The sequence below is a fragment of the Chelonoidis abingdonii genome, chromosome 2 (assembly GCF_003597395.2).
Source record: "Chelonoidis abingdonii isolate Lonesome George chromosome 2, CheloAbing_2.0, whole genome shotgun sequence".
Lineage (NCBI taxonomy): Eukaryota > Metazoa > Chordata > Testudines > Testudinidae > Chelonoidis > Chelonoidis abingdonii.
This window is the reverse complement of record NC_133770.1, coordinates 27389906-27404545: the sequence shown is the minus strand read 5'-3', so window position 1 is coordinate 27404545 and position 14640 is coordinate 27389906.

Genomic DNA, 14640 nt, shown 5'->3' with positions numbered 1-14640 from the left:
GCTGAAGCCTGGGGTCTGGGACCCCACATAGGGGAGAGGGTCCCAGAGCCCAGGCTCCAGCCTGAGTCTGAATATCTATGCAGCAATTTTATAGCTCTGCAGCCCGAGCCCCAAAACCCAAGTCAGTGGACATGGGCCAGCCACAGATGTTGTATCGCAACGCAGACATATCCTCAGCTACATCTGAGGCCTTCAGCATGTCGTTAAGGGCCAAGAGGCCTGACCTACCAATCATTAATGCTGAAATAGCAGTTTCTGCTTGTGCTAGATAACAACCACGATATGAAAGGAAGGCTGGTTTTGTGCTTAATGTACTGGCCTGGGACTCAGGAAGTGTGGGTTTATTTCCCAGCTCTGTCTCTGTGATGTTGGATGAGTTACTTAATCTTTCTGTTCCTCTATTCCCCACATGTACAAGGACAGTAATACTGTCATCTCCCCGTCCCCCTTCCCATCTTTGCTTGTTGTGACTGTTTAGACTGTAAGCTGCTTGAGGCAGGGGTTGTCTCTTATTATATGTTCACACAGTGCTAAGAACAATAGGGCACTGATCTTGTTTGGGCACTCAAGGTGCTGCTGTAATCCAAATAATACTAATAAGAGAAAGACAGATGTTCAGACAAGAAGTAAGTTTTCCTTAAAAGGAATTTAGACTCATAAGCATGGGGCACGTGTTAAACCATGAAACAAGCTTAGTGAATAGTGTCATTGATATAAAAATAGAACACATTGCCTAATGGAACAGGGCAAATTTAAAAGAAAGAAAGTAAACAATTTTGTGAGTTTAAAATAGCGTTATTTTTATAATAAATAACAGTCTCATTTAGGAGGCATTCACATCATGCCATAAAAGTGAATTAAAAAAACAACATAAGCATATGATCATCATTTTCGATTAGTAACTCTGGGAGGGGAGTGAACTAGAACTTTTCCACACCACCTCTTATGTTATTCTCTGAATCCATATAACATTGTCTACATGGGAAAACGTGGAAACTAACCTGCCCTAGAAAGAACCATCCCACCCACCCCTATGTTCCTGAGCATAACTTTGGACACCTAAGGTAGAGACAGATTCTGAGTAATCTATCACAGAACTATAGAAAACCCAATGCAAGCTGTGAGAGCACTTTGAGTGTATTACTTAGAACTGTGCATTAAGCTCACCAACCCTTGTGTGCACTGACAGAGTGGATTTGTTTAATAAAGTTGATCATTGTCACAATAACGCTGAGTCCATGGTGTTAAGTTCTTTGCTGACTTACATCCATGTGATGTCTCTGTGCCAAATTCTGTTTCCCTACCTGACTAAATCTCTGGCCAAAATCAATGGAATCACATCAGTGTAAAACTGGTGGAGAAAGAGACTCATTGGTTTTATTTATGGGATGAATAAAATTGGGATGAAAGTTGATATAGGAATTGGACCTTACCATTGCCCCAGCCTCTTTGCACCATGTAAAAGAGCTGGAACATTGTAAATGGGCTCTGAAAGACTCATAGGCAACTGGGAGAGGATTCCCCCTCCCCCACAGAGACTTTCTGTAAGGCTACCCTTTAAAAATCCCTGGCGCAGAGAGTGTGTCAGGGATGTTGAGATTCTGGAAAGCACTGTAGTCCATAAATAATGCTGCAGGGCTGTTGTAACTTAAACTTGCACATAGGGCGGCTTAATTTATGCTCAGGGCCTCTCTAGTTCCTGGATCAAGAAGGTGCAAAGGTGGCTCAATATTAGTGCTAGTCAGAACGTGAAATTCCATGGAAATTCCAAAACGTTAAAAAAAATTATTCAATGTTGGAACAAAAACGTGCAGTTATGAAATTTCCCCTGGAAGTGTGGGTGGGGGGCAACATTTTTGCTTTGAAAAACCAAAACAACATTCTGTTTTGGCTCTTTTAAAAGGAAATTGATGAGGTCCCCAAGTTGCCCATTGCTTCCACTGCCCAACTGGTGGGGTGCTAAGAATCCAGGATTCTGTCTTTAGGCAGGGCTCTCAGGGCTTCTAGGGTCCCAGTACTACAGCAAGTGGCCAAATGGGCAAGCTGGAGGAAATCAGGCAGATTTCCATTAAAAACCTGCTTTGTTTCCATCAGAAGATTAAACTAAATTGACATATTATTGGGAAATGTTTTGATTTTGACAAATCAGCATTTTCCAACTGAACATTTTTCCATCAGGAAATTTCCAACCAATTCTACTTAAAACCACCATAGCTCTCTCTATGTGCTGTGTCAGAATCTCACCCTCTGTGTTTGAATTCTGGGTTTGTGGTCATCTGGGACCAGAGGCCAGCTACTTTATTTTTTCATATTCATGTCACTGATAGCAGAAAGCAGGCAGAAGGCAGAGTGGCACACAATACCAAGTAGAGGGAAAAGATAATAGGGAAGAATTGATGAGAAAATATTTACAATAATAAGTTTGAAAAATGCACACAAGTGTAGGTGAGCTTAATGAAAATTAGCAGAGAAATATCCACCAAACACAGCATTTGCTGTAAAAATGCTTATTTACTTTTGAGTTCTCAGAAGCCTCTCTCTTGGTGTCAGATATACTCTGATTCCACCAGACAAAATTGATCTTCAAGGGAGCTGTCATTTCAGCATTTTTTTTCTGACTAATTGTTTGTTGTCAGTCATCACTGTCAGACTTTTAATTAAAAGAAAGGCTCAACATAAAGCATGAGTAATGGTAAACTTTAGAGAGCTGAGGGACTCAGGGCCTATTTCTGACATCACTTACACTAGATTTACACTGAGATAACTAAATGGAGTACCTCCTAACTAGCACCAGTGTAAATGAGAAAACAATCAGACCTTAGTCCTCCAAGTAAGAAACATTCACAAGCTGGTAGAGGCCCATCTAATTTAGCAATGAAAAATGTGCAAAGCCTATGGTGTTAAGGAGACAGGACTTGATAAACCCAATGCTGTTCCAGAACCACTTTGCTAATCTTATTTATCTCCATGAAATCTGTTTCCATTTTGAAATAAGATGTAAATCCTGAGTGCCTCTTCATCAGGCCCAGAGAGTGGCTCAGAATCTTCATCTGTGCTATCTTCTTCAAGAAACGCTAACATCAAGTGTAACCATTCACTTTGGTTCCTTGCCAGGTTACTTGGCAAATCTGTAGATCCAGACAGAAACGTTCATTCAGTCTGTCATTTTGCCAAGGTGATGGTGGTGTTGTTTATTAACCTTTTGTCATGCCTACTATACAGCAGGCCAGAATCCTCTGGAGTCTTTGGCAAAGCTGCCAGGGATAGTTTCTGACAAAGAAACAATAAGGACGCAAAATCAATGGCATTTAATTACTTGCGAATAACAGTAAAATATCACAGGATTGGATGCCTCTGGGTATGGAGTCTCGTGTGTTTGTTTGGTTCTGGGGAGATGTTTGTTCAGTGGCCTGCCTGAAATAAATTTGGTGGCCCTGTTTCAGTTCCTACAGAACAGATCTCCATATTTTTGCACCACAATTGCTGCTGTATAACATCCTTGGTTTGAAGTCTCAGTAGAGGCCAAGGACTGAATACGTATGAAGAATGAACTGCCATCCCCATTACTCGAGATAACTAAACCAAAAATCTATTCAGAACACTCAGACTTTCATGGAGATCAGAATCTGGCTCTGACTTTTGTGGATAGCCTCCATTTCAGCAATGGGCTGAACTAAACCGCAGCCCAGTTCCAAATTTTGCAGTCCAGACCCATCTATAGTTGTTACTAAAGATGGTCTCTAGTTCGGAGGTGATGTGCATTAGGCACTCCAAATGCATTTGTTCTGTGGATAAACAGAGGCCTTCATTCTCCTGGGCTCTCCTGTCAGCCCCTATACCAGTTCTAAATTCACCATGAAAAAATACCAACAATGAACCATTTTAAAACAAAAACACACTGTTTTCTGTGATTATAAAATTTCAAACATAATTTCCTGCTTGTCGGACCCAAGTCCTAAATGATGGACTGCATCGAAGATAGCTGTTCCCTCAAACACAGGAACAGCTGAGGAAGTCCATGGAGGCTGTTTGGGAAACTGGTGTTTCCTTCCCATAATGGTCAGTGCTGCCTATGATTGGATGACTCATCAGTTTCCTGCAGCATTCCTTGAGAGTGGCCTGTCAGTGGGGATATCTCACACAGGTGAGTGAGCTACTGGAAAGAGCAATGAAGTCTCTCAATAACATGTAATACATGGGTTCCCTGTTGGCCTCAAGCTTCTCCAGACCCCAAGAAGAAGCAGTACAGTAGCCAAGCTAACATGCTTTCACCATTCCCTGGCAGTGATGCCCTCAGCAGTGGCCATGTACTTACAGCAATTTATCCAGAACACATTGTTTTACTTTCTCAAGGGAACATGCCAGAAAAAGCAACATATTTCTGAATTTTCATGAGCCAGCCCTGCCCCAACTGCCAAACACTCCCCCTCTTGCTATGCATTATTGGTGTAAGGGGACTGCAGATGGCTAAGCCAGAAGGGGCAGGGAGGAGTGCTACCACTCAGCAACCTTCTTCCTGTGTGTGGCCCTTTTTACTTCATTTGCATGTAATATCCACTATTTTGCTTCCCTCTGCACTGGACAGTGGAGGGGAACACATGACCACAGTCACATCTTGGTTTGTCTATTATTACTTCCCATCTTTGTCAACAGCAATTGATGTAACATGTATTAACAAACCACAATCATTTACAATATTAGCACCATGTTTGCATCCTCACCACAAAATGGCAACCACCCATGGTATTATTTTATTACGTATTATTATGCATGGTGCCAACGGTTTTTCTTAAATAAAATAAATTGGTACATTCTCTTGAATAAAAATAAGGTTCTCTAGTACAGGAAAATAAGTTCACTGATCTGTAGCCAACAACCTTTGTGTGACAGAGGAAAGTTTTCTAAAATTACCAAGAGGCCAATTCCTGCCAGCTCTATGCAAACAAGTAGTTCTTCTAGCATCAGGCTTTGAAATCTTGAAGTCAGTAGGACTAACCACTTGGGTATAGCAAGAAGGATTTGGTCCAAAGATAGCAGCATAACTGGTTGGATATTTTTCTTTTTAACAAGCTACAGTGTATGATGTATTTAAAAGTAAAGTACAAAAAGAGATGGTCTTGCAGCCATGCTGCTAAACTGCATCCAAGAGATGCAGGTTCAAATCCTGCAACTTCCATACACTTCCTCAGTAGTGGTTTCTAAGTCACCTAATCTCTTTCTCTCCAGCCCTGATTCAGCAATAGTTTACATGCTTTGCTGGATTAGGCTTTTTTGTGTCCTAATTTCTGTGTAAAGTGAAGCTAATAATGTTTCCTGACCTCACAAGGTGATGAGAATTTTAAATCACTGAATGTTTGTGGGGTGCTGAAATACTATGTGATAAGAGCCACGGCAGTCTAGACAGATAGACTCCTCACTGTGATGAACACTTCACAAGGTTGTCCTAATATTTCAGTGCATGCACTCACCCACACAATCTTTTTTTTTCTCTCACATATACTCTCTAACTCACTCTTTATATTCACTGTGAGATCCAGTTGTCATGTATTACACCAATTGGAGAATGCATCAACTGACATTACAGCAGGTTAAGGCCATTAATAAAATCTACTGAATAAGCAACCTTCCAATGAACATGTGCCCTGTGGTAATGATGAAACTGTCAGTAACAACTAAGCAGCAATAACCAACCTATGTAAGGAAACTAATAATCATCTAACCTATGGTAGCTGGCAGGTAATGACCTAACTCGATACTGAAATGTATACCTTTGCTTAATGAGTGTAATGAAGCAGAGAAAGGGAAAATATGTGCATATCTCAAAGTGCTCATTCAGTAACAAGCAAGTGAGGCACAGTTGTTAATGACTGATTATTAGCTGTTAAAAAAAGTCTTTGGCAAATGATGCGGGGACGCATAGATATATTAGTTTGTGGTCACAGTCCTTATCACTGTAGTATTAGAAAGCTGGATCCTGCCAAATCTTACTTTCTTGAGCAGCCCAGTTGAAGTCAGTGAGCCTACTTGTCTGAGTATAGATTACAGGATCCAGGTTGCATACTGTTATACAATGGTAGCAAGCTGTATAATAATAATGTATTCTTTATGGGTATGAGAAATGTGTGACATAACAAAGCCATCTGAAGCATCTGGAGTGGTACCAACTGCGCTGCAGATGGGAAAATCTCCTATGCCAGCGTTCTCTCTGCAGCTAACACCATCAGTGTTGAGGTGAAGATTATGAAACATCAGTGTTGCTAGGCTGGCCATTGTATGTGGATGGCTAATACTCATCTTCTGAAGCAAGTTCTCTTTTTTCAGCTAAGTCGTGGTAAGAAGAGTCACTGGGGACAGAGAAAATGCTACAGGGACACCCTGAAAGTATATCATAGGAAGGGAGGCATTGACCTCATGAATTGGGAAGAGCTGGCTGGCAACAGATTGTGATGGTGTCGCATCATACATCAAGCCTCAGCCATCTTAAGTCTTATCAACGACTTCCCCACCCCCGCCTGGCAGACATCATCCACGTACGGAGAGATAGCCACTGCCAAATAACATAAGAGGAGATTTTTATCTGATGGAAAGAAAGTGTTTCCACAATAAGGGCAGGAGGGTCCTCACAGTAAAAGCAGAAAGGCTTGTTCTACATACAGAAGCTGTGCTGATTTAACAGCAATGAAGCAGTACAACTCCCCAGGCCAGCCTTACACATGGAAGGCTTTGCCAGTATTGTTGTGCAAGCATACTATACCTACCAGCAAAGCAGTCCTAGTGTGGATGCAATTTATATTGACAAAACTGCACTTAAGCTTCTTCCAGGTGCCACTGAATAAGCTATGCCAGCAAAAGTGCAGTTTTGCTGGGATAACTGAATCTATGCTAGGGGATTTTTCCTGGCATGCTATGTTATACACAAATCACACCTCTTCACACCTCCAACCACCATAGCTATACCAACAAAAGTTTATCATGTAGACCTGGCCTGGTGTGGACACAGGTATCCCTGTATAAGAGCACTTTATATCAGTATAGCTATTACCTTACAGGAAGGGAGATAAACTGTATCAGTATAAGGCTCCTTTATGTGAGTATAACAGTGTCCACACTAGGAACTGAACTGATATAACAATGTCAATAAAAAATCATATCAGTAACTCAAATAGCTGTACTGATATAAACACTGTGTGTAGATTAGCCCATGGCATGGTTAGCAAGGGGTAGGGGGCAACAAGCTAGAGAGGAGAACTATGTGAAATAATGGCACATTCAGAGGCAGAGTGGCAATATTCTGCACCATGCAACCCCTTGATGCCACATTGGGCAGAATGTTTTTTTGCAGTCACTGAAGAAATGGCCTATCTTGGTATAAAGTCTCAGGTGCCCTGTATAGTGTTTACATAGGCAGGGATGCCTGGTGTGGAGCAACACCAAAGAACTCTTGCGGGCTATTACCTCGTGCTGCCACAGTTGCAGCAGGGTGAAAGGAAGGGTGCTGGCAGGAGATCATGCTTTCAGGTCCTGATCTTCCACGATTAAGTAAATGGAAGCTTTGCCACTGACTTCAGTGAGCATAAGATGAAGAGCAGGGATGTTAGAAAGTATCTTCCTTAAGCCAGAAGTATTCGATTACTTGTTATTATATATGCATGTTAATAGTGCCCATCCATATTGTACCTAGGTCCAATATAATGAAAAAGCAGTGGTAAAATGAAAATTGCCCTTATGTTGACGAAAATCTATAAACATTTTTTGTTTCTATTGATTTTCTCTGTTTCCTTGTGAGCAAGGACAGCTTTGGTGTATAAAAAGAGCTCTCTGTTTGTGGAAGACATTGACTTTATGCAACCAACCAGACTGGGAAAAGGAGGAGAGCGAATCATGTGATTCTCTCAAAGACAGCATAGATTACATTTTAATATGTCTTGAGAGCAATTCTCTCTCTTTCTCTCCAGCTCTTCATCTTGTCTTTTAGGATCCAGTCCACCAAAGGGTCCTGCTACAACTACTAGAGATCAGAGATTGGCGCGCAGGGGAACCCAGTGGGAATGGTTTAACTGTAAAGGAAGACTGGAGATAAGGCTGTGGGTCAAATCTCGTGCTAGTGTAAATCACCCTAGCTCCAATGCCTTCCATTGTTTTCATTGGAGCAACCCTAACTTCTACCAGTTAAGAATAGTGCCTTATCTTTCCAGGAATTAACAAACTGTGGATCAAACTAAATTCTGCATTGTCGTTCTTATGTTGTAGCTCTAGTCTGTTTTCTTAGAGGAAGGTAATGGTGTTACTTACAGTATGTTCATTGATATATGGTTATCATTAATTATCTTTTTGTACATTATGCATATCCTATTAATAGATGCACTTCCAAGCTGTAAGGATCAAGATAAATTGATTGACCAACTGTTACTCTGAGGACACAGTATTTCTGCAAAGTAGCCAAAGCTGTGAGTTTTCACCTTGTTTTAACCAGTATTTATCATCACTTTGTGTGAAAATGGAAGAGATACCTTATCAAATGTGATTAATTCTTCTACTGTGCACAAAAAATAAAAAGCTTTGCTTTCTCTGTTTAATCTGTTATTTGTGGATCTCTGTCTCTCTCTCTCTCTCTCTCTCTCTCACACACACACACAGTATGTACCTTTGGTTTACTTTCAAATATTTTATAAAAAACACTTTGGCTGAAACAGTAACAGCCGGGCTGCCATTTGCTGGTTGATGCTCTGCAGAATAATTACATTAGGCAAGGAAATTGCATTAACCTGAGAGAAGTGTGCTCTGTATTACACTGTATCAGACACTTCAGTAGTTAGTATTGCAAATCAAAGGACATATGAGAAAAACAAAAAAATCAAAATGACCAAAACCTGATCTGGACATCATCTATTCACAATGTGATTTGTTGTCAGGCTTATTCTAGTCTTAATGATCCTGATCATTTAAACTTGGGTTTATATGCTGAAAAGCACTATGAATCTGATGCTGGGTGCTCCTAGCAGGAGTGTTTTGCAAACCTAATTTTCTGCCTTTTATTTAGAGTCTGGGGGAAGAGGGAATAGAGTCGGGGGAGAGGAGAGAGGTTGAATTTATGAAATTCTTTCTATGGGAATCAGCAGATAGCACTTCTGGAGGTGGACATATTTCCTCTTGGACTGAGTCCATCTCCTTTTTTGGTCTGCAAACCCTTGAGGTTAATGTCTGAGGTTGGAGAACTTGGAGCACATGCTAGTGCTTTGAATATGAAAAGGGAAATTTGTGCAATATGAGCACATTAGTCATTTGCAGTTCACTAATTATCTGTTTTATTTTAGTGCTAATGCTTCATGTAAGTAGAGTAATTGACATCCTAATATAAGAGAAGAAATTCATGGCATATATAGCATTTGTAGCCATAATAAATCTGATTTCATTCCGCACACATAGCAAATAGTCTGCTTAGGTCTCTAAAGTAAATTAGAAGCTTCTGAGACCTTGCTGCTCTAAGTAACACCAAGGACAGGCTAACATGACATGATATTGTTGCCATAGTAACAGGGATGTGCACCAGCAGAATCATAACTATATATCATCAATTTAGTGCTCTACTAAACACAAAATAATACCTCTCCTAATTATGCTCTGGCTTTGATTCTTAAGAATGTGGTGCCACTGTTAGCTAGAGTCAACCATATGAAATTTTTGACGAAATGGGTGGGGGCACATTTAGCTCTCTGTACACCTACCAACATGAACAAATGACTCCACAAGTCTCCCATAATTGCCCTAAATATGCCACTTAGAGAAGCTAATTGAATGTGTGCCATTTGGCAGTCCCTTCTATAAAACCTATCTGGGGCTTTGTGATATGAGCCACTTCCCAGAGCATGGCAGCTCAGACTTGACTCAGAACCATATCTGGTGCTTTTGGGAATCATACTCAATATCAGCAATTACACTGCACACACACAACTTCCAAAATATCTTACCCATACTCCAAATTATAATCTTTGGAGGGAAAAAAATCTATTGTGATTAAATGATTAAATGTATTGATGGTAAACCACTGACTCTGATGAATCCACAGTATGGTACAAAATGGCTATAACCGACAATGAGAAATGATTCTGAAGGCTATTTTCATCTAACTGGGCTTTTGAGCTCACATGATGTACAGTTTCCAGACGCTCTTTAAGCTCAATAATGTACATACTCCAAGTGATCTCAAACAGGATACTCCTTCTAATCCTCTCAGTCCGGAGCCCTGACATTTGTTGCTAGACCTGATTCAGCAAGGTATTTATGTATGCATGTAACTTTTAAGTACAGGTGCAGTCCCACTGAAATCAAAGGGACAACTTGTGTGTTTAAAATGAGTGTGCATAAGTATCTTGCTGATTTGGAGTCTGACCACTTCATTTTGCTCTGCATTGTCTTTCAAACACTTCATGCTGTTCCCTCTAAATGGGTTGGCACTTTCAGCTTATTCATTTTGAATCTGTGCTCCCTTTTGGATTTGCAAGAAATGTGAACATAATTATGCTTTTTTCAGTGAGTGGAATGTTAGTCCCAGAACCACATACTTGTTTGTGGAAAACCTCTGAAATCCTGAAATGGTCCATTATCCTTTCCCAGGCCACATAGCTGGTTGACCCATTTTTTTAGGACAAGAGCTGAAGGCAGTTCCCCATAGAGCCATCCTCTACTCAGCGATGTATTTTTATTTTCACTTGGCTTTGGTTTTCTTTCTCTTCTGTTTTGTCCACTGGGGGTATGTACAGAATTGATCGTATTACCACTTTAAAAAAAATCAAGAGGAGTCATGTTTTCTTTAAATAGTCTTTTCTAATCTAAATTCAGTTCCTAGCCTTAGTTAACAAAAACAGGCACATTTCCTATACAAGTAAAAGTTCTATTTTTAGTGCATTTTAGAATCATGAGGGGGGTGGGTTGTCCTGAAAAGACAATGTGTATCCAGGTTTCCTGGTTACTCTTCTAAAGGACATTTTTCTTCAAACAAAGATTATACTTCTAACAAGGTTCAATACAAACCATGATTTTACAGGATATAGCATTGTTTCTGAGGAGCACACTGACACCTGGTGGAATACAATTGTATAAAGATTTTCTGTATGAAATGCTATGAATTGTACAGTCTGCCCGTTGCTTGTACTAGTAGAATGCTTTGATCATTTTTGTATACTCAGCAAAACACAGAATAAATGCATCTAAATTTTCTAGACTATCTGTTCCTGTGATTATCTTTAAAACCCTGAAAGCCCCACCATCTGTGTATACTGTTCAGTAGGGGGCATATTCAGATGGTCATGGGGACTTCCAGCACTAATAATGAGAGTTTTGTGCATGCACAGATAAGAGAATATCGCTAGATCTTGAAACAAAGATCCACTGCTGGTGGACACTGTATAAAGTTTAACTTGATAAAATACTGACTATTTCTACTTTTCATACATTTTTCAATTGTATATAGGACAGCAGCAATGTAATATCTTTTGCTTTCATCCTATATTTCATTTGATTCCATTAGCTTTTACATTAGTTAAATATAGTGTGTACCTGTTTTATAATCTGATATTAAAAGCGATGATACTCCTACCAGTAGTTTTCTCTAGACTTACTTTTAGCCTCTGCTTCTTACCGATAGTAGCCTTCTGACAGATCTAGGATTACAAGATGGGTTTGCCTGAAATAACATCTGCTTTAATAAATCCTTAGAAAGAATCAGACTATTGTATTATGGACCAATCCTTTAGAATTAGCATAACTCCACTGAAGTCTGTGGAACTAGCCTGTTATACACTAGTTGAAGATCTGACTCCATGTATCTTAGGTCTTATTCTCGGTTACTTATGGCAGGTACTGGGTGGGGTGGGGGCTTTAAGCCACATTTTTGCTCCCCATATTCTAGGGCCATACAAAAATTGGAAAAGAGATTCACCAGATGAACTCAATAACATACATTTGAGGAAATCACTCATCCACTTGCAAATATTCTGCAAATAGAAAAAGAAGTTAAATTAGTTAAATAATTTGTTCACTACAGATGATTTCCTCCAAACTAATCAAGATTGTGTTGCTAAGTATGCAATAGCTGTCTGCAGTTAAAATCTGACAGTGGCAATTTGTAGAATGCTGTACTTCATCTAAGAAAATGAATTGGACATTCACCACCTCCTAGTGACTCACTGCAACAAATCCAGTTAGACATCAGCACCTGAAGGGGGCAAACTCTAGCCCGTTGAGTCGTGCACTCCATTATACATCAGTCTACGTGAAAACTAAATGTGAGAGTAGCTCTTAGTCATGACATAGTTTAGATCATTGTATTTTACTTCATTCTGTCTTTAGCCTTTCCACACAGGACACCTTTAAATGGTCATTAAAAATGGAACATCATTAATTATGATGATTTGTATGTATGTATCTCTGCTCTGTGGTGGAACATGATGGAGCTCCTTGGCTATAAGCATTTCCTCTAACAGCTGCTATCTCTAAGATACTCTTTGAAGGTCTGATCCAACTCCCACTGAACTCAATGGGAGTCTTTCTTTTGACTTCAATGGGAGTTGGATCAGAATCTTAACTTATGCAATAAGGAAGCAGGTGGGACGTAAGCCTGTAGGTACTCCATCTAAATCTACAGGTGATGTAGATGGAAGGGATGATTAATAGCATGGAGTTGGAGTGAGAATAACAGTTGATTAATCTTACACACCATTGCCATTGAATTCTTATAGCGAATCATTGTAATGGGAAATGTGGTTTTGTGCAATTTCACTGAGATCAGAAGAGTAGCGTCCTACTCATTTCTGGGCCTAGAAAATAATAATACTTTGAACTCAGAGACTGCGTTTCATCCAGTGGTCTTAAAACATGTTAGATATAATAATTAAGACAGTCTTGTGAGGTAACTGAGTAGTATTACAGATGTGCAAGACTCAGACAGCACAAGATCACACAATAAATCAGTGGCAGCATCAGAACTAAAACCCTGGAGTCTCTCTTTACTCCCACTCCCCTGTGTGACTGCTAGACCAAATCCAGAATAGTTGGGTTTCTCCATTTCCTTACCTGACAATACCAGATATATTTTACAAACTTGTTATAGAGGGTTTTGGACCAAAAGAAAGCCAGATCCTCTGCTGGTGTAAACTGGTGCAGCTCCATTGACTTCCATGCACCATGTCACGAATATGACCTACCTCACATTTAGCTTTCATGGTGAATGATATAAACTATGAGAACTTAATTTGGGCTTCAATGGGCCATCTTTAGGTCCTGCTGTCTAATTCAATTAACCTTGTCTCTGACTGCAGTGGAGGTATGCCAGTTTAAACCAGCTGAGGAGCTGGCCCAGAAATCTCATAAAACTTTTGAAAATACAGAAAAAAAACCTCCTAAAATATGAAGTAACATGAATGACTGATTTATTATAAATCATTAAGCAAATACTTTTGCATTTTCTATATCCAACAAGCATGAGATTTCATGGTGGATGGATACAGAAACACAGCTGACTATAACAAGGAAGTGATATAAGAATTGTATCTATTGGGTATCTGGGAAGTGGGCGGGCGGAGCCTAAGGGGAGGAACCTGACGAGGACACCGAGCAGAGAACCCCGGACAGTGCCCACTGCTCCTCGAAGGCGTCAAGGGAGCCAGTGGACGCCGCCCAGAGGAACTCTGCCCGGATACGTGAACGGACCATGAACCGGAAACAAGCCCCACAGTCACCGGAGTCTCCATCGGCCAACCTCCTCTCCCTGGTCTTGTAGATGGCCTTTTTAGCCAGGGCAAGGAGGAGGTTGACCAGGAGGTCCCGAGACTTTGTGGGGCCATGGATAGGGAGTGTGTAGAGAAGGAGGTGACGGGAAAAGTGCAGCCAAAAACGCAACAGGAGATGTAAGAATTGTAGCAGGGTGGATCTCTGCTCTGGCCCTGAAGGGGTTAAAAACAGCCCGGGGAAAGGGGCTGGGGCTAGAGAAAGCAGCCTTTTAGGCTGGGCTGATTGGCGGGAAGTGGCAGCAGCTGGGGCCACGCCCCAAACTGAGCCACAGGCCCTTATAAAAGGGCAGAGAAGCCTGGAGCTAAGGAAGTCTTTCTCTACATTCAGAGAGAGAAAGGCCTGGCTGCTGGAAGCTGAGATAAGGTACCTAGGGTGAAGCAGGGCTGGGGAAAGGCAGAGGAGCTGGGGAGCTCCTGCCTGGAAAGCCCCAGGCTGCAGCCTAGAATTAGGCCAGGAGGTACTGGGGTTGCAGGGTGCAACCCAGGGGTAGGCCAAGGCAGCGGTCGGAGTGTCCAAACCTCTTGGCCGAGATGAAAGCGCTCCTACTGCAGCCGGCCCCAGGGGTGGGGCTAGCTAATGACTGGGCAGTTGCCAAGACCCTGAGGCAAAGTGGGGATAGAGTGGGGGGTTCCCAGGGAGGGGAAACCCTAAGGAGAAAGGGGTTACTGCCAGGGGGGCAGAATCCCATGTAAAAGGGGCACTGGGGTCCAGGGAGGGACACGGGGCCTGTAGCAGGAACCAAGGTGGATCACCGGCCTGCTGAGGGCGCTCCGAGCTGCAATTTGAGCTAATTCCCGAAGTGACCAGCAGGAGGTGCCGCAGGGGTGAGTTCTGTCCGGTTACATGAATGTA